The sequence below is a fragment of the Myxocyprinus asiaticus genome, chromosome 45 (genome assembly GCF_019703515.2).
Source record: "Myxocyprinus asiaticus isolate MX2 ecotype Aquarium Trade chromosome 45, UBuf_Myxa_2, whole genome shotgun sequence".
Lineage (NCBI taxonomy): Eukaryota > Metazoa > Chordata > Actinopteri > Cypriniformes > Catostomidae > Myxocyprinus > Myxocyprinus asiaticus.
The window spans coordinates 19498009-19518199 of record NC_059388.1 but is presented as its reverse complement, the minus strand read 5'-3'; the positions used below and the strand labels follow the sequence as shown (position 1 = coordinate 19518199).

Below are 20191 nucleotides of genomic sequence, written 5' to 3'. Positions count from 1 at the left end.
TATATTAGGTGTGCTAACATTAAAATACACAGTACAATGTACATATTGTGTAACTACATTTTGTTCTGCAAAATTCTCACAACATTCACATTTGTTGCTACTGAGGTTGAAATACGGGTAGGGTTAGGGTTAGGAGTAGGGTTTGGATTAATGTTTAGGGTAAGGGTTGGGGTTGGGGTAGGGTTAGATTTAAGATTAGGGGTAAGGTTAACAGATTAACTACAGATGTATTTAAATGCAGGTACTTTAAATGTAAGTACAATGCAACAACATGTATGTATGTAATAAGTGCATTTTTCAAATACTTAAGTATATAGTAAACCACTTGAGACCCGAGCTTCATTGTTGTGTGCATTTTCCATTTCCATATTTTATTTGTAACTAGTAGCACCTAATAAATAAACAAATAAAAAAAAGTTTTTTTTTGTTTTTCTAGAGCAAATAGAAAATTGATGTCCACATATGTGGACAGCGGGACTAAGTTATGAAATTTTAAGTTATACCAAGCTATAGAAAGTCAGATTATTATTATTATATATTTTTTCAAATTGTTTATTATGTTTCCAGGAATGTTGGTTATTCAAATTTTTGAGACGTTACAGACATTACATCAGAAATTAGCATAATTAATTCTGATTCAAAGTAATGGCCAGCATCATCCAATCACTAACAACCATGTTAAAATAAAATTTAGCATTATATATTCTGAATCTATGTACTGATTACCATTGTCCCATGTCTGCTAAACATGTTGAGTGGTCCAAACATCATCTGCAGCCTGAAACTAATCTTTTGATCAGATTTTAGGAGTGAATGCTCCCTTGCTCCCTATTTAATGAATAACTTCCAGTGTGCTGTCTGTCTGCACTGGTCTCAGAATAGTCTGAAATTCACCTTATTTTCATCTTAACTCCATATAAAGCCTCTGAAAGCAAAATTGTTTTGATTCTCAATGTGATCATGCACAGTAAATATAGGATTTTTTAAGGAAAAAATATGCTAAAGTACACATTAGTGTACATTGTGTTTAGCAGCGTGGCATTTTGCGATAAATCGCTCGAATTTTTAAAATGGAATACTAGAGACTCTAATCTTTTGACTCAAATAGGTTTCAGTCTAAAAACTTTACTAGGTTTCTTACCAGATGTAGTTTTGTTGGCTCTTCTCCCAAAGTCAAACATCGCTGTGATCGGCGCCATGTTGTTTTGTCACATGACTCCGTACATTGAAAGTGTAACCCTTTACTGACACCAAAGAGTCTTCTGAACTGAGATCAATTAAAATTATGTGTTGCGTATAGCTAAGCCAAAATACACCATCCACGCATGTGTACGTGGGGTCGCACAATGTTAAAGACAACTAATATAAAGTTGGTACAGCACAGATGATAGGATCATCTCTGACTCAACCCTTACATCATCTCCTTGCCAGATTCTCCTCAGGCTGCCAATTGGAAACTATACAAGAACCTCCTGTCACCATAATAGCATCAAGTGCAATTTTGTAACTTAAAGTACATGCAACTAATGCTATTTCCAATACAGCTCAATACAAATGCAATACATTACACACACTATTCTTGGCACTTGAGTGCCTTGTTTGTGTACAAGGTGTATGAAGACTATTTGTTAATATAATGTTGCCCAGTTTGTGTATCTAAAGCCACACTTCTTTTGTCAGTCTGATTTGTCAACCTAGTCACCAGTGTCCTTGATTTGCATTTTTCAGTGCTGCCACATTGGCATGTCTGCATAAGTCTATAGAGCTTTATGGCTATAGGTAGAAAGTCTTCCATGAATTTATTTCCACTGCAGTAGTTCAAATAGAAATAAAGTGACACTAAAAGAACAGATTATAAACAAATTCCAACTGGTTGGAAAATCACCTGCCACAATTCTGGTATATAATATGGATTATGTCTGGATGATCCCATTGAGGAAAGAGTTCCTGAGTCAAAAGACACCATGAGACATAATGATATGCAAAGACAATTTAGGAAGTAAGATATGTAAATAAAGCCAGTGATCTGTATTAGCTCAAACTAGAGTTAAAAGAGTTATCTTAAAGGGAGTACTCAAAGCTGGCATTAGTTCAAGTATCAGTGCAGAACCCCTTGTTTAAAGGTACTCTTAATTAGGAGACTTCTAAAATGTTTTTGTTGTCTTTATTCTTAATTTACTATCCTTTATGCTGCTCTGTTTTATTCTGTTTCCGAGTAATTTGTATTGCACGGGCATCTACTTTTGACTTCCAAATCTTTGATTTCAATTGTATTGTAGTCCTGATTCTCTTTGTGTCATATCTTGAACAAGTTATCAAGTAGTTCCTCATTCCATTCAAGACTCATACAGACAGGAGTCTGACTCAGAGTCTCAAAAATAATGTTTTCACATATAATAGACACACACCAAACTGTCTAGAATTATGAGCAGATGTGGTCGGGCAAGACATGATAATGTTCTATGCAATGAGAGCCCTGTAACATGCTCATTTTCACATGCAACCACCACCATAAATCAGATGTCCAGTCCTGCCTGCATTCAGAAAAATAAATAAAAAAATCACATAGCAACTCTACCCATCTGCACAAAGGCTTAATATGGCTTTGACAAAGTAGTTTAGATTCTTGTGTTTATTGAAAATTGTAGATGTTCTTGCAATTAATTGGTCTGCATCCCATGACTGTGCCCTGCTTTCTAAATCATTTTAAGAACGCATAGCACAATTTTTAATGACACTAAAACTATAAGGGTGGCTACCTTGAAGAAGGTAAATAAGTAAGTTTTGATTCATTGAACATTTTTGGTCACTATCATACTTCAGTTATTTTTTTCATGGTTTTGATGACCTTACTATTATTCTAAAAGGGGAAGCATTGTAATAAAGAATAAGTAGGGGTTAAAAAATATTTTTAGTTGTAGCCTAGTGTATAAAAAAAAATTGGCTATCAATTATCAATATTTTTCATTGGCAAGGTATCTCAGGGTTACTGATTTAATGTCAGGAGCGTTGTAATTTTTGTAAATAGCATAGTGTATATTGTATTATAATTGTCCAACTGTGCTTTGTGTGTGTGTGGTATCTGCCTGAAGCTCCTCAGCTGCTGATTATTCTCGTGTCGATGCCACTGCGCCTGCACGGAGCATGCGCTTGACGGCGCTGCGCGTGTGACAGCAGTGGCAGTGAGAGCGCTCGAGGAGAAAGAGCAGCGCGCGAACACAGGCTGCAGTACGCGAGACTACACAACATACCATTCCCAGATAAATCCAATCACTTGTAAACGGACGGGTCGAAGATTCAGCACTGTAATAGGTGAGCTTTACATTTATGCATATTGAACGCACGTGCAACAGCTTTATTAGCTCATGTTTGTTTTCCAATATGCTTTTTATAAGGAAAAATGCGCATAAGGTGCAATATATTTGTCGAGCATCCAGTCGCTCTTTCCCATGGCAACCGATGATGATGCGGATTTTCGCGGAGATATGGCAGGCATCACAAAGGATATGTATCTTTCAGATAGAATGAAACAATCATGCCCGTTTAATCCAAAATACAATTTCAAATTCCGTTTTTATTTGGTGTCGTGTCATACTGACAGTGTATAAACGGCCCTTAACGAATGACTGTTTGATAAAAATCTTGCTCGGCTGCGGGTCGAAAGCAGGTGTTTCCATGATTCTCATTCTTCATCCTCAATGTTTGTTTATTATGACGCATTTCTTAAATGTAAATGTTTAATTTTGGCAGTTAGTTTACGTTATTTGAGATCTGTTATCATTGCATGAAGACAATAATCAGCCATTTAATATAGCCATATGATAGCAACCATACACACGATTACAGAAGCAATGCTTTCTTTCTTTCTTTCTTTCTTTCTTTAACATGTCTTTGACATGTAACATGTCTTTGACATGTTAATATCTCTTGCATACTGCATAGAGAATACTGAATTTGATAGCTGCTGCTAGTAGTGGTTTCGTGATTTAGCTTATGTGAAAAGATTTTGTCTTAATAATGGTACAGCTTGAAAATGCAAAATAGAAGATTTACCTACAATGCTTTGTGTGTCACTTTCTCTGGCATTTCTCAGGCTACTCTGTTGTACATTTAGGCTACTGTATGTATATTGTCACTTGTGCAATACAAAGGCGTACTATAATGTATATATACAGTACTGTGCAAAATTCTTAGGCACGTAAGGTGTTTCACAAAAACATTTGTCTTAAGATGGTTGTTTATATCTTCAGCTTTAGTGTGTCAATAGGAAATATAAATGTTAGACTCCCATTGCTTTTGCAAATAGAAAAGATTAGAATAGAAGAACAGGGAGCCCTGCAACAGATGTCATGGCCCCCACAGAGACCCCCACTGAACATCTATCAGTCTGAGATTACATGAAGAGACAGAAGCAATTGAGAAAGCCTAAAAAGTTAGAAGAACTGTGGTGAATTCTCCAAGAAGCTTGGAACATCCTATCTGCCAACAACCAAGAAAAACTGTGTCCAGGTGTACCTAGGAGAATTGGGGCTGTTTTAAAGGCAAAGGTGGTCACATCAAATATTGATTTAGGTTTTTTATGTTTACTGGACTTTGAATGACATTAAGTGATAAATGAAAACTATTTATGTCATTATTTTTGAAGACATCCTCACTATGCAACATTTTTCACAAGTGCCTAAAACATTTGCACAGTACTGTAGCTTTTTTAGAGTTAATGGTAAAGTGAGTGGTAATTAGAGGTCAACCGATAGTGGATTTTGCCGATACTGATAAGGTGTTGGAAAAGGACGATAACCGATTAATCGGCCGATAGTTTTAAAATTGATTTATAGAATGATTTATCAAAATGTTCTTAGTCCTTACTATGACGGGCAAAGCCAAAGCGCCTACAAGTGTCCAAAATAAATAAAACCCCAGATAAAGTTTATTGTAGAGGTAGACCGATATATCGGTTTTACAGATTGATCGGTGCTGATAGTTGCTTTTTGGAACTTTTGGTTATTGGCAAAAATCTATGCCAATTGTTGCCAATAGTTTTTTTTATTCCTCCTTGTTCCTCTGAAAATTAAGTTTTTTAAATTGAAGTGAGGGCATGTGAAGAAAAATGCGACTATATAGAAATGTCCCATGTCAGCACATACATCTTGTCTCCAACTTCATTTGTGAATATTAATGATAATATTATGTAGGCTATAAAAAGCTTATTTTGGTAAATATTAAATATAGAGCATTGTAACAGAGCCAAGTCTATGTCGTTTCAAAATAAGAGTCCCTGGTGTGTTTCAGACTTGTTTAGTGTTGAAAGTCCCATGTTATGCACCCAATCTTCTTTTTTTTTTTTATTATTATTATTGGGATTTTGGTTGAAAAATAAATTAAATCTGGGATTTTATTCATTTTAGACTCTGGCCTCGATGTCTGTGCCAACTAAGAAAATGTTGTAACATTCTATGAATCGATTAAAAAAAAATATCGGCTGAAAAAAGAATATTTGGTGCATAATGTGGTACTTTTAACTATAAACAAGCCCGAAACACACAAGGGGCTGTTATTTTGAAATGACGGAGGTTTGGCTCTGTTACAATGCTCTTTATTTAAGTATAAACCAAATTAATCTTTTTATAGCCTATATATTTCACAAGATGAAGGGTTTGTGTGTGTGTGTGTGTGTGTGTGTGTGTGTATATATATATATATATATTTAAGCAATATCACACGAGCAAGAGTGCGATATGGCCCTATATCAGCACTGCTTTGATTCGGCCGCAGGCCGAGTGCCATAGGTAATCACAGCAGTGCTGATTTAGGGCCATATAGCACAATTGGGAGTGTGATATTGCTTATATACAACAGTTCAATGAACAAGTACATTAAAAAAAATTAGAAAAAAATGAGTACGGTCATAAAAACACATTTGTGCTTGGAACTACTATCTTACGTGACGGATCAGAATCTGCCGTTGCTGGTTCAAACCAAATGATGTGTCCAAGCCTTCATTAGTAATTCAAAAATGTCACTTCAGAAATAGTATCACGGCTTGTGCTGTTTCTAACAAGTTATTGGATAAACAAGGATGGATGGATGTGTGTGTGTGTGAGAGAGAGAGAGACAGAGAGAGAGAGAGAGAGAGGTGTGTGTGTGTGGATGTGTGAGAGAGAGAGAGATGGAGCATGTGCGATCACCTGTTGCCACTCCCAAGCAGAGATGCTGTCAGCTTTCTGAAGGTCAGCTTTCTCAGTAGAAAATAGCCATCCAAGTGGGGGTATTTCTCCCTATTTCGCAGTAGCCGGTGCGCAAGAGTCGATCACTATAGAAACCGCAATCTCCTCCGCCATTTTGGACTATACTTTCTCTCCAATGTGGAAACTCCAGTAAGTGGTAAGCGCCTTGAGTTCTGTAATTAATCAGTCTGTTGTGTCTCTCAGCTGTGATGAGCCTTAATGCTTAAGTTGTTCGTTTAAAGCGGTTTAAAGCTATTTTCTAGCTTTAGTAGTGTAGTAGTAATACAAGCGATCATGGAGCGCTGTTGTATGTAAACACTGGCTGACACGGATTCACTTCACGTCACCTAACTGACTCATATTACACACAAAAATTATCTTTTGCCACCACATGCTGGCTAACATATGTAATGTAAGAGACACACATACAGTAGCTCTTAACACATATGCACTGCTCTTACACTTTAGTTTAGAACAGCATGAACACAAGCGGAGTGATACACACAGTGAAGCGTCCATCAGTGCTCATGGAACATCTCTCGTCCAATCAGATTCGAGGACCGGAACTAAGTTTTGTGTGTGTATGTATATTTATATATATATATACACTTTACCAGATTAGGTTTAATGAGGAAGAAGGTTTATTATTTAAATTTAAGTTGGAATATATGTGCTGACAGGGCACGTTTCCATATAGTCACATTTTCCGTTGCATGCCCTCGCTTCAGTTCAGATACTTGATTATCTAATCAAAATAACAACATATGCATTGAAATAATTGAAGTGAGGATGAATAATGTCAATGATGAAAGATTGAGGAACAATAATAAAAAAAACTTAGGCAACTGTCGCCATATATTTTTGCAGATAACCGATAGTTTTAAAAAGCAACTATTGGCACCGATTAATCAGTAAAACCGATATATATCAGTCTACCTCTAGTGGTAGTGGTCCGTTGTAAGATATCTCAGTTTTATTAGTAAAATTCAAAAGCTGTTTGATCTTAACCCTAACCCTGCTTAACGAAAAGTACCCCATAGTACCTCCTAGCGTCCAACCAGCGGTAATACCGATGTTCGTGGGTTTGAATGTGAATAAATAAATACCGCATGGACCAGCCCTGTAAACGATCATGTCTGTCCATCACTGACTTCGCCACTTCCTGTGGAGTTTTTTTTTTCTGCGACCAACGACCAATCCAAACTTGGTCGACCAAGACTCTTCTCATCGACTAACGTTTGGTCAACTATTAGGGGGCAGCCCTAGTTTTATGGCACACGTGGGATTTAATTAGCTCATAATTTAGGATAGCTGATATTATAGTGAGTTAATTTTAAATAACTCTTAAGGACATTGTTGAATGACCAAATGTATATTGTGCTTTACTCTAATTGGAATATTTATTGTAGTCTCGTTCATTTTGCAGTTACTGCAGGTCATGATTTTTAAAGCCTTTAGGCCATACTGTAATAAGCACTGCACTCTTTCACCCACCACATTTTATCACTGTAGTCCTAGCTATACACACAGAATGTAGTTTGGTAGGAGACCTTATTGTGTGGATGATTAGTGCTTTGCAACATCATTATTCATATTTTGAGTACTCTAATTGCATTATTGGCTACCTGCATCCTGTCTAACATTTGACGCTTTTGAATGATGATTAATGAATTAGAAAATATGGGACATTTGCTTCTCATCTCTGGCAAATGGATATTAGTATGCATGTGTGCATAACAGCTGCTGCCTTGTGTACTACAGAGCTACAAGTCCCTCAGTGACACTGAGAATTGTTCATCCAATTTCCCATTTTGTGCTTTCCCTGGTATTTTTAATTAGCATTTATGCATTGGTGTAACAAGTGAAAATAGTCTGTGTGTGTGTGTGTGTGAGTTAATTCATGTGTGCTTTCATGTAAGACAGAAAAAGATCAAACCAAATAAATGAACAGAAAGCCATTTGTGACAATGTATTAATGGAGTAGTGGAAAGGCATTTTGAATATTTTAATAATAATAGCAATTATGATTATTACAATAACATTATTATAACTATTGTAATTATTATTATTATACTGTTGACAAAGTAAATTGTGACAAAGTGGTATTTTTCAAAATTGAGATTTGGAACAAGATTTTTACATTTATCGGTACACCCAATTTTAAGGAGCCAATAACAAGTAGAAAAGTTTGAATGTTGGTAAAAAAATATTGGTCAATCTGATTATCAATCTTGATCTTCTTGCCATGCCTCTGTTGCTGTTATATCGAAAGCACCCACACTGGAAGTAGATTGGTGATCTGGATTTGCTAGATTTTTACTACTGAAAATAGGTCAAGAGTTGTATTTTGGATAAGAAAATAATTTGAAAAACATTTGGTTCTATTATAGTGATTATAATCAATAATTCAAAAGTTCCATAATGGATGCATTGAATTTTCTTTGTCAGATCAATATATGGCAGTGCATAAATGCATTTTTACCCCCTTCAGTGTTTACGCAGTCCGTACATTTGGATTATGAACAGTGTGGGTCCAGATGAACAAGATCAAACTGTTCTTTTTGGGGTCCTTATATGGGAATTTATAGCAGTGCTGATGAAGCACAACGGACACCAGGTATGTGCCACCAAACACTGCCAGCTGTGCTTCATCATGGAGCTTTCAGCACCTGGTTGTTGCCAAAGGCAATATGCTGATCTGACAATAACTGTATGGAATGAATGGACAATGACTCCTGGTATAGGCATTGCTAGACCATATTTAAGAGGGCATCAGCCCCCCTTAATTTAATCTAAGCCCCCTAAAAATCTATGACTTTTCAATCAGCACACAGCCGTGTTTGTTGTCTGTTGTGATCTCTTTAAACGGTGGCAGCACTGCACTAGTTTAAAGTGCGAGAGTGCTTTGGTGGCTTTTCCCAACTGTAAAGACCGACTATGGCATGAGCCAATAGCATTTAAGTGCGGGCTGTGATGGAGCATATCAGTGGTTTGACACACTATACACCCCTTTACTGAATTAGTCGTTCATTTGAGTTTCAATGAGACAATTCGTGTCCGAGCAATGATCAGTGTCTGTTGACTGACTGAAGGAGAGGAAAATGTCCTTTGTTTAGTTTGGTAATCTCATTTAATAAGGAGAGAAAGGGGCTGGATAAATTATGCGTAAAAGTGACTGATGATGATGACATTATAATGACATCAGGACATAATTGAAACGTCTAATTTGTTTTATAGCTTGATAGGCATGCTCAGCAGTTCACAAAGTGATAGGTTTGCTTTGTTGTCAAAAAATAGTTACTGAACGAATTATGCCAACAAGTACAAATCGGAACTGATCTTTAAAACGGATTCAAAAGACTCGAGTCACATGCTAATGACAGACAGAGAAACATCTGTGGAGTTAACTCATTCCACTAAATAATGACTAAGCTTAATGTGACATTTATTTTAATAAAATATTTTTGCTGTGTTTGATAGAACTTTAATCTATGTATTAAGTTGTGAAATTGATTCATGTTCTATCATTTTTGTAAATAAATGGAGAACAAACAAAGGAATGATTAGGACAGATGAAACATGTTGCCAGTAATTACACAATTATGATAATATATGGTTTGTCTATGGCTATGGTTCTTTAAGCAGTTTCGATTATTTTTATAATTTGATATGTGTTTATTATAGAAAATGACAATATTCTGAATAAATATAAGCTGGCTAGCGTGAATGATGTAAACACAGTAAAAAAAATAAATAAAATAAAATAAAAAAAAAAAAAAACTATGCAGCAACAGAGTGGAATACATAAAATTTGCAAATATGTGTCACCCCCCTAAATTTGAAATCCTAGAATCACCCCTGACATCTGGTATTTCTAGGAGTGGAAAATACATATTTTGCATTGAGGTTTAGCAGACATTGACTTATCTCTACCTCTCCCAGCAGATAGAAGACAATTAGACCATCAGAGATAGAAAACCATTAGATGCGAGACAGACTTACAGAGGGTGAAATAACACTGTTGCTCTTTTTGTGGCTTTGGAGTGTTTGTTTGTGTGTCAGTAAGTTCAAATGCTGGATATTTACATAGAGACACACTGCACCAGCTGCCACTGGTATGACAGACTAGATATTTGCATGCTCAGAATTGCCCTGCAAATATGCCACATGTGCCCTGTGTCCTGATTTTAATGCATCATAGATTCTAAGTATGATTTAAACAGAGTGAAATTAGTGTAATTCTGTCTAAAAAAATGGTTTTTAAATCGGATTAAGTGTGGTAGATTGGTGAATAATAGTTTTTGTGACAGGTGTTGCCAGGGGCATACATTTTTCTTTAACAGGTGTATAATACTTTTGCATCTATTTCCTTTTAGATAAGGCCTGCTTTGTATTGAATATTATTGTGATTATAGGCAGGGAACATATTGCCACATGTAACCAACACATCTCTTCAAATGCCTTTGTGTGACATATGTTTCAGTGTAGAAGCTGGGTGCTTTTAATTAAATTATATTACAAAGCAATGTAGTTTGGGTGATGAAAACTTCAGGAATTATGTGCAGGACGGTTTTCTTCTAGGCCTGTATGGAGTACTTATATGTTGTGGTGGCTGATTAAAATATAAGCTCTTTCAGCTCCATCTGTCTTGCAATAAAGCTTGACTTTTGACCTGTGCGTTTATAGACTACACTCAAAAATGTTGCACTGCAAAAAATTTATTTGATGAATGTTTACATGTGGCTTACTGTTTCTATATAGGCTACTATATTCTGTTTATTTTATATTAAGTCACTTTTGATGGGAGATGGGAGGACATGTTCCCTTTTGTTTAGTTTTGACTGTTATCTCATCACAAGAGCAGTTTATTTTTCATCTGTGGTGTTTCATTCCAATGTCTTTGACTGACCACAAGTAAAAGCCCTTAGAAAGGAGGAAATGTACTCCTGCTTTGAGGCACAAAGTTCAAATCTAGGACTGTTTATGGGAAAGGAATGCCATCTTTTATGTTTAACCATTATGGAAAACAATATGGAAAACAGTGAGTTCAACCGAAGTACAATATTCTCAGATAGAAATGGCATATCTGCTTTTACTTTATGTGGTGGGGGACACTTAAGGCACACGTAAAAATCTATGAATGTTTTTGCATTATATAACAAAATATCAAACCAAGTAGCATTTATTTAAAAAAATTAAATAAAATAGCACAAACACTCTTTTCAAGCAAACATTTTAAAAGACTTTTAGGTTTCAAAGACCAACTAAAATGACCAGTTAGTTTAAAGTAATTTAAAAAAAAATTTATTTAGATAAGTTAAAATAGTTCTGAGCAAAGATCTAGCATTGTTTGTTTACAGTTGCCAATAGGGTTGACATTTTGTATGTATTGCATTGAAATTCAGACATTCTAAGTGTAATAAGTGTCCAAAAACTTTTCCCACTGTATCTGCTTTTGAATTATGATATGAATATATGAATTACTAGAAAATTGGGACCGGATAAATTGGTCTAAAAGTTTTCCAACAATGTCCCCACAGAGTGTGAGACACAGTTGCCCCACTTGTATCGGTCGACTGAATCGACTGATGCGCTCTCAATTTCAACAATGCGCTGCTCTCTCAGTCTGGTGATGGGGTGGTTCATGAGAGGCACCATTCTGTCTATATGTTCCTGTTTATGGACTGAATCTCTGATACTGTCATCTGCTAATTTACTGATTGAAAGCAGTGGCTGGACATTTTTGGATGAGGTTAGGAACTTAAAGCACTGTGTTTTCTGGTCATGCACTGTTCTTCATCAGAGGGGATTGGCACCTTATGTAACATGGGTATCGGAAACTCTATTGAATTGTAGGCTATTTTGCCGTAGTCATGCTTTTTACTGCCAGACAGTTGTGTTGATAAAGTTTCTTTTTTATGCTGGTGTTTCAGTTCATGTGCAGTCTCTCTCACCTCTGCGAAGAAAGACAACTTGCAATTATGCCTTAAATGATCTCCTACTCTCATTTTCCCATGGTCTTCATGTTTGTACCATTCGGTAATTAAATTCTTTGTCTCATTACAAGAATTTTTCATCACACCTTCAGATGTGTCATTGCTTATTATCTTGATAATTCAGATCATTTCAAAAGTTCAGTACAGATGTAATTACTTTTTTTGTGGTTTTATGGTATAGGTAGGGATGGGTGGTATGACCAAAATCATATGATGGTATGATTACATTTACAGGTGCATCTCAATAAATTAGAATGTCGTGGAAAAGTTCATTTATTTCAGTAATTCAACTCAAATTGTTTTTGTGAAGGGTGTCAATGATTGTCTTCTGGACAACTGTCAGATCAGCAGTCTTCCCCATGATTGTGTAGCCTAGTGAACCAAACTGAGAGACCATTTTGAAGGCTCAGGAAACCTTTGCAGGTGTTTTGAGTTGATTAGCTGATTGGCATGTCACCATATTCTAATTTTTTGAGATAGTGAATTGGTGGGTTTTTGTTAAATGTGAGCCAAAATCATCACAATTAAAAGAACCAAAGACTTAAACTACTTCAGTCTGTGTGCATTGAATTTATTTAATACACGAGTTTCACAATTTGAGTTGAATTACTGAAATAAATGAACTTTTCCACGACATTCTAATTTATTGAGATGCACCTGTATATCATGGTAACAGTATCACAATATATTTATAGTTATATGTAATTCTCACGAAACCATTTAAGAAAATGTCCTGGTCATATTTAACCACAAATCAATATGTAAAAATATGAAATTATATTTTTGCTTAAAGAAAAGAAAGCCTTTATTTAGGACCATTAAGATTGTTTTTACATTGTGACATTATTTTCAGGACACTTAAGCACATTTTACCCCCAGTTCTCATTACCAAAACACGCAAGGATGTTTTACTTTTACTTTTAAAAACAACAGGATTTCTCTTTACCCTACCACAATAATTTTTTACTGTATTACAATAAACAATGCTGTTTGTACATTGATTTTGTTCATTAAAATTAGCTTAAATGAAAGGCAGTACCAAGGGAGAACTACAGTAATATGATGTATAAATACTCAAATTAAAATTTTATATAAACAAAAATACTCATTGCGGTAATGAGAACTGGGTGCTAAAATGTGCTAAAATGTGTAAAAAAAACAATTGCAATGACCCTTAAAATAGACTTCATATTCTATATGCAAAATATAATTTCTTATTTGTTTCCTTTGATTTTGCAGTAAAATAAGACCAGGACATTTTCTTCAAAGGTTTCTTGAGGAGAAGCCACATATCTGTTGAAATTTAACAGAAAAATGGTTCATATTTTAAAACCATGTAGTAATACGTACTGTAGGCTTGGGATCGATGCCTTTTTCACGCATCGATAATCTGAAGATTTTCACAATGATTATCGATATATATCAAGATTTTTTATAAACAGGGCTACCCGTTGCACAATAGTCTTGTGTTTTCAAACACATTTCTCAACACAACTTTGGTAAAGTGTGCGGGGCAGGGTAAATTAAAAGGGTTTGCACTCTGCACATGTCTGCCGGACCACATGGTGCGTTCTAAAATGTAAAGTATGTACACACTCACCACAGTCTCACCATCTCTCGAGGCTGCTCAAAAATCTGCAGCGCCACATAGTTTTCCATTAAATTCAACCCTAACCTGCAAACTCATCAACGTCACTTTCATTCTTAAAGAAGGAGAAAAACCTTAGTAATGTTTGTTTGTATGCATCCTGTGCAAGGAGCTCTAAAGTACCTGTCCTATGTTGTGATACCTGTGACTTGTAACATGCTTTAGTAAATTTTATATCACCCCCTTGTGGTCTCCCAACAATATTATTCCAGACATTAAACAGAAGCCTAACTGAGTGAATTGGAAAGCACACAAATTAGGCTTCTAATTTAAATGTTGGCTAATGTTAATATATCGATGCCTCAAAAATATATTGATAAAATAATGTGCCAATCAATAATTGATATATCCATATTTTATGACATGCCTAGTAAAACCTATTTTTGGATATTCCAGTGAAATAAATACTTCAAATATTAAAGGTTACATTTGATAATTTTCTCTTTTAATTAGAACTTGATGGATACAAACCAAACGATAAGTTTATTAATTTATGCTTTGCATTCTGCGCTATTTTCACATTACTCATTTTTTCATCATTCTCAAGTGCAAATAACGTAAAGCAGTCCTGCCCACTTATAGCCACACAAATATCGACCATGGTATAAGCAGTATAGCAAAATCTCTACCAGTTGGCACATTTATATCTACTGTCACACAGTATACTGTCAAACCGCCCAGCTTTAGTAGTAGACATAATATCAAACATTTCTAGACACTGGGTCTTTATTCTTTTGCATCAACAAACAAACATCATCTCAAGAACTTAAGCATTTTTTCTAAAGCGTCTAACATCCGACCACTCTAACCACCAAGAAATGTGAAATATTTAAATTGGCCTGGTATCCTTGTGTTTTAAACGTGCTGATTTAAGGATATTTGAGAGCTGTGGTCTGTGGCCTGCTTGCTGCTTTGGAGAGATGCGTGTTCACTTTATGAATTGTGTAAATAGCTTGGAGGTCATGGCGTCCTCAAGCCCTGTGAAATTTCGCTTCTATGGGGCAAGTTTCTGGTCTCATCCTCCTGGCCTCCTCCCTGAACTCTTTATCCACTCTTCCAAAACACACTCCTGTTTGCCTTTGATGTGATTTTATGTTGTTCTAATGTAAGTCATAAGTTTCTGCCTTTAAAAGTCATCTAATAAGTTTCAGCAGCTGTATTCTGTCTATGAATCACAATGTAGGCCTTAAATAATTTTAACTTCCTGATTTAAAGACCTCAAACTCCCCTGTACTCTGAGACAAGACTTTTTCCAGACAGTCTTTAGACTTTAATGATGTTTTGAGTTTAGCTTGTGATTGCAGTCCCTTGTCGACTATGAAAAGTCATTTATATCAATTTAAAAAGTATTTATTCTGTCAATTATTTAAGGGCACTGATAAAATATTGTTACATTTAATTTGTCAGTAATTTCTCTCTCAGGATTTCAGAATCTGAACAGATGAGGTAAAGATACTTTTATTTCAACAACCTGCTGCATTTGCTCATAATTTCAGCACACTTTGACCCTGTTTCCACCTGGTATTAAGATGCGTTTCAGGTGATCCGATCACATGTGGTCAGCCCTAAATACAGGTCTAAATGGGGTCTAAAACATTTTGTGATCGGCTCGCAAAAATCACATACGAATGTCGTCAAAAGTGAAGCGAGGCGCCACTCCTCGTGGTCACTATAATGTGTGGTTCTCACGTGGTAAGTTGTGCGTGGATGGCGCGGAGAATAGCGTGGGCCTCCACACACGATACGTCTCCGCGGTAACGTGCTCAACAAACCACGTGATAAAATGTGTGGATTGACAGTCTCAGAAGTGGAGGCAACTGAGATTCATCCTCTGCCACCCGGATTGAGGCGAGCCACTACGCCACCACGAGGACTTAAAGCGCATTGGGAATTGCGCATTCCAAACTGGGGAGAAAAGGGGAGAAAATAAAATAAATAAATAAAATGAAACAGAGACCCTCCCCTCCAAATCTGAACACAAGTGGTCACAGGAGACGCATTTAAGCAACCAGGTGTAAACAGCGATGAGTCTCACCTGACCGCACAAATACTAGGTGGAAACGGAGCCTTTTATAACAGAAAACCAAACCATGAAAATATTTTATAACTTTCTGACAACATGTGTAATTTTTTTCCCGTAAAGCCCCATTTTTGGATGATCCAAAATCAGAGATACAGTATGTCCCAAAATAGATTATAAATTATGAACCAAACTACCAATGTTCATATGTTATGAATAAATAGAGCAGTTCTGTTAAATATTTCACATTTGGGCCCTATTTAATCACGCGTGCTAATCGTGTCAATGGAGGTTCTCCTCCGGCACCTTCTCCGTCCTATTATACAGTCCATTCCCTGTCTAGCAGCATTGATATAAACAAAGACAGTACATTCATAAAAAGTTGGTAGTGTAAATGGACTGTATGCAATGAATTGGAAGAATAAAAATATGGATTTACATTATTTTGTGCGTCCTTGTTAAATGGGACACGTTCCTTTTATACGCATGGAAAATGTGATTCAGGATATGGATGTAGGCTCTGTTTAATTACAGAGAATGTAAGTATTATTAATCATTTTCATCCACTGACACATAAATCATGGCTAGTATTAACAGTGATTGTATTAGCACACACTTCAGTTCAACTGGTCGACATTGATTTTGAAAAATGTAATTAATTTATTGAAACACAAAAAATTAAACCAAAAATATTTCTAAATTCAAATTACACTTCAAACGAAACAAAAATATAATCAAAGTGGTGGGAAAAAATCATACCAAATCCAAACATTTAACTCTCTCCTTCTTCCACTGGCCCCTTTTGCATTGACTGAAACATAACAATAAAAATAATAATCATTGAAAAAATAAACCAATGTAACACAAATCTCATAATTTTTTTGATTCAACAAACGGCTTCAACAGCGATCGTCAAGGACATTATTTGATGTTCTGTACTTTCAGAATTTGGACATGAACTTTATAACCTCCTGCTGGTGAAATCTCCAAACTGCAAATGCAGGAACTGAATTTGGACCTGAGTTAAGATGTGGTATTGAAACATCTTAGTGCAACAACCAAATTCTTAGGAGAACAGCAAATTTTGCTTTGTGCCACTTAATTTACATACAATACACCCACAGCTTTGTGCTGGCATGAAAATTGTGCATAGAATGAACTCTCTCATGAAAATTGGATAAGACGTTGCGCACGGTCGTTGAGCGTAGCGCTGCGCTTTGTGCATTCACGAAAATAGAGCCCTGTGTGTTAAGAAAATTTGTATTCCTCCTCAAGTAACTCTTAGCAGGCCTGTGGTTTCATGTTCACATCCTCTGAGACACCTTAAAAAGAGAAGATACTGAGCTCTTTCTCTCTTTCTCTTCCTTTCTCTTCCTCTCTAACCCTTTAATTTGATGTAAGTATAGAGAAAGCTCTAATATTGTTAGGGATGATTTTTAGAATTATGTTAGAGTTTCTTTGAAAGATGAAAGAATGTGCAGTATGGCAGTTATATTGCTCAAATGTAATAAGTTTATAAATTTAAAGATTATAAAGTTATTTCAGCATACTTTTCTTGACTCTGAGGATCTCAGAGTACCACACAGACTCATAGAATATCAGCAAAATTGGATGAATTGTTGGATTGTGTTGTTAATGTATCTATAACACATTATGGGTAGATTTTGGGTGTAAGAATTATAATTAGCTTAATTAAAACAGTTCTTAACTGCACATATTTAAAAGTGTGACGTCGCATTAGAATGTTTGTGCTGTTACATTGAACGTTAATATCCTTTAAACAACTTAAAATCGAACTGTTTGTTAAATCTCTCTTTGGAGAAAACCAAATCAGGAATGTGTGCTTTTTATTTTATATTCTACAATTACTTACAACTTATAGTATATAAATAATGGCTGTGCCTTAAGTACATTGTTTTTTACGAGCTCCCTGTTATTTCTGTTGAATCCAGATTGACAGGGTCTGGCGTGTGTCCAGTCATGAACAGAATGAATTGAAAGATCTCTTGAATAGAGCAGAGAAACACTGGAGACTTGCTGTGAGAGGGACTTAAATTGACTGAACACTGCTGTATGGGCGATCAATGCAGTACAGTTACATTTAATAACAAAGTGTCACTGTGAACATATGATTTAATAAGATATAAATATCGAAAACACTCAGGCATGTGGGCTCTCCTACATATAGTAACTGCAAAACAAACATATGAAATTGGGGGCCTGGGTAGCTCAGTGGTAAAATACGCTGGCTACCACCCCTGGAGTTCACTAGTTCCCTAATTCAAATCCCAGGGTGTGCTGAGTGACTCCATCCAGGTCTCCTAAGCTACTAGTTACTAGGGAGGGTAGAGTCACATGGGGTAACCTCCTCGTGGTCGCTACAATGTGGTTTGTTCTCAGTGGGGCACATGGTGAGTTGGGCGTGGATGCCGCAGTGGATGGTGTGAAGCCTCCACATGCACTATGTCTCCATGGCAACGCACTCAACAAGCCATGTGATAAGATGCGCGGGTTGGCGGTCTCAGATGCAGAGGCAGCTGGGATTCATCCTCTGCCACCCAGACTGGGGCAAATCACTCTGTGACCACAAGGACTTAAAAGTGCATTGGGAATTGGGCATTCCAAATTGGGTGAAAAAAACAAAAAACATATGCAATTGTGATTTTGTTTTTTATTTGACCCCAGAATATCCTAAAACTCTTGTATTGATTGGAGTTTTTGCGTGTCTCTAAATGATTGTTTTGTAAATGTCATGGTTGGGGATTGGGGTTAGGAATTGATTTATTGCACTTATCAATGAACGAATGTATTGTAGTCAGTGTTATTGGCAGTATTGACAGATCATTGACCTTAGACTTAGATTTGACCTCAGTGTGGCTAGAGAATCACAAATCAATGTAGCAAAGTGCAGGAAATTCTAATGGAGCAACTAAAAAGGATTGTGGTCTTTATACCCAACATCTTGATCTCCTTTATTAAAATGACTCTTGGTTAAAAAGTAAGTAACACATGAACATAAAGCTGCTTTAAGGCTATGTCCACATTAATATGGATACATTTGAAAATGTCGTTTTCGTTTTTGAAATGCAAGTCCACATTGGCGTTTTCAAGCATTTTACAAAAGTTCTCATCCACACTGAGATGTATGAAAACGTGTGAAATGCCTTACTGGGGCATGTGAAAAATCGCTGTTCCAAGTACAGTCTGAAATGCAATTGTCCTCTTGTTCAGTCGCCAGACAGCAATTCCATGTAAACTTCCCGTCGCCTTTGAAGGAATGCAATGTGAAGGTTATACAAAGTAACATTTATCTTTAACAGAGCTATCGAAGTGCACAACAGGCACAACAACGCTGCTACAACATGGGCTGCCATCTTGATTGTTTTGGGTTGAATGGATCACATGACTGAAGACAACAAATATGTCATCGTTTTGAGATATATCTGTTTCTCCTGTTCACAACACAATGCGAAGACGGTGTTTTCAAATTTGTCTTCTTGGGAGAGCATTTTCTCAGTGTGGACGGAAACGATGCGTTTTCAAACGAATACGTATTAGTTTGGACGTGGCCTAAGCGATTTAGGCACCACTAGCAGCATCAAACATAATTGCATAAATAACAACTGTTTCCAAGCAGGTTTCCCAAACACGTCCCCTGTTTTCATTGTTTAGACGAACAGATAGTCCCGCCCCAAATACCATTGGTAGATCCTCCTCCAAGTTTGTTTGTGCTTTGATTAGATTCCTTTTTGCTTGGGGGTATCATAGAAATAAGTTTGATTTCTCAGGACACCTATTTGAGTGATATCTGTCAGGTAGTTGGGACATTTTATGCTTGGTATTCCAAAAATAATCACTTACAATAGCTTTAAAGCAGTTTCCTATTGTAAGTCTTTTTGATGAGTTGCATAGAGCTAGTTTAATAGGCAACTGATGATGCTCTAGTGGTTGCTTGAAGGGGAAATAAAATAAAAGAAAGTGACATTTTATAGAGTTGAATAATCTGTGTTGAATATATTTCATGGGTGTGAATCAGTTGAAATGATAATATTACGAGAGAGAGAGAGAGAGAGAGAGACCTGACCATGTAGGTGACTCTCCCTGATATAACAGGGCAGTTGAACGCCAATGGCATAAACAACACATGATAATTTATTACAGTTAAGCGTACACTAATTTAGTCTGCCAGCTTTAATTTAAACATACCCTTTTTAAACTCATTAGTCTGGTATGTGCTAGAACAGGCAACTACTTTGCAACCAAAGACCAAAGACATGTTCCTGAACCTTATTAAATAGTGAAT

General features: G+C 36.2%; 1 protein-coding gene across 2 annotated transcripts in view; it reads left to right on the top strand.

Annotated features, from left to right (window-relative positions):
• Positions 1–3190: 3190 nt before the first annotated feature.
• Positions 3191–20191, top strand: part of LOC127434954 (neuronal cell adhesion molecule-like) — an 80721-nt gene continuing 63720 nt past the window's right edge. For both annotated transcript variants that reach the window (XM_051688004.1, XM_051688003.1), the window contains exon 1: positions 3191–3312. The gene's annotated coding sequence lies outside the window, so the exon portion shown is untranslated. The remainder of the gene's footprint in view (positions 3313–20191) is intronic.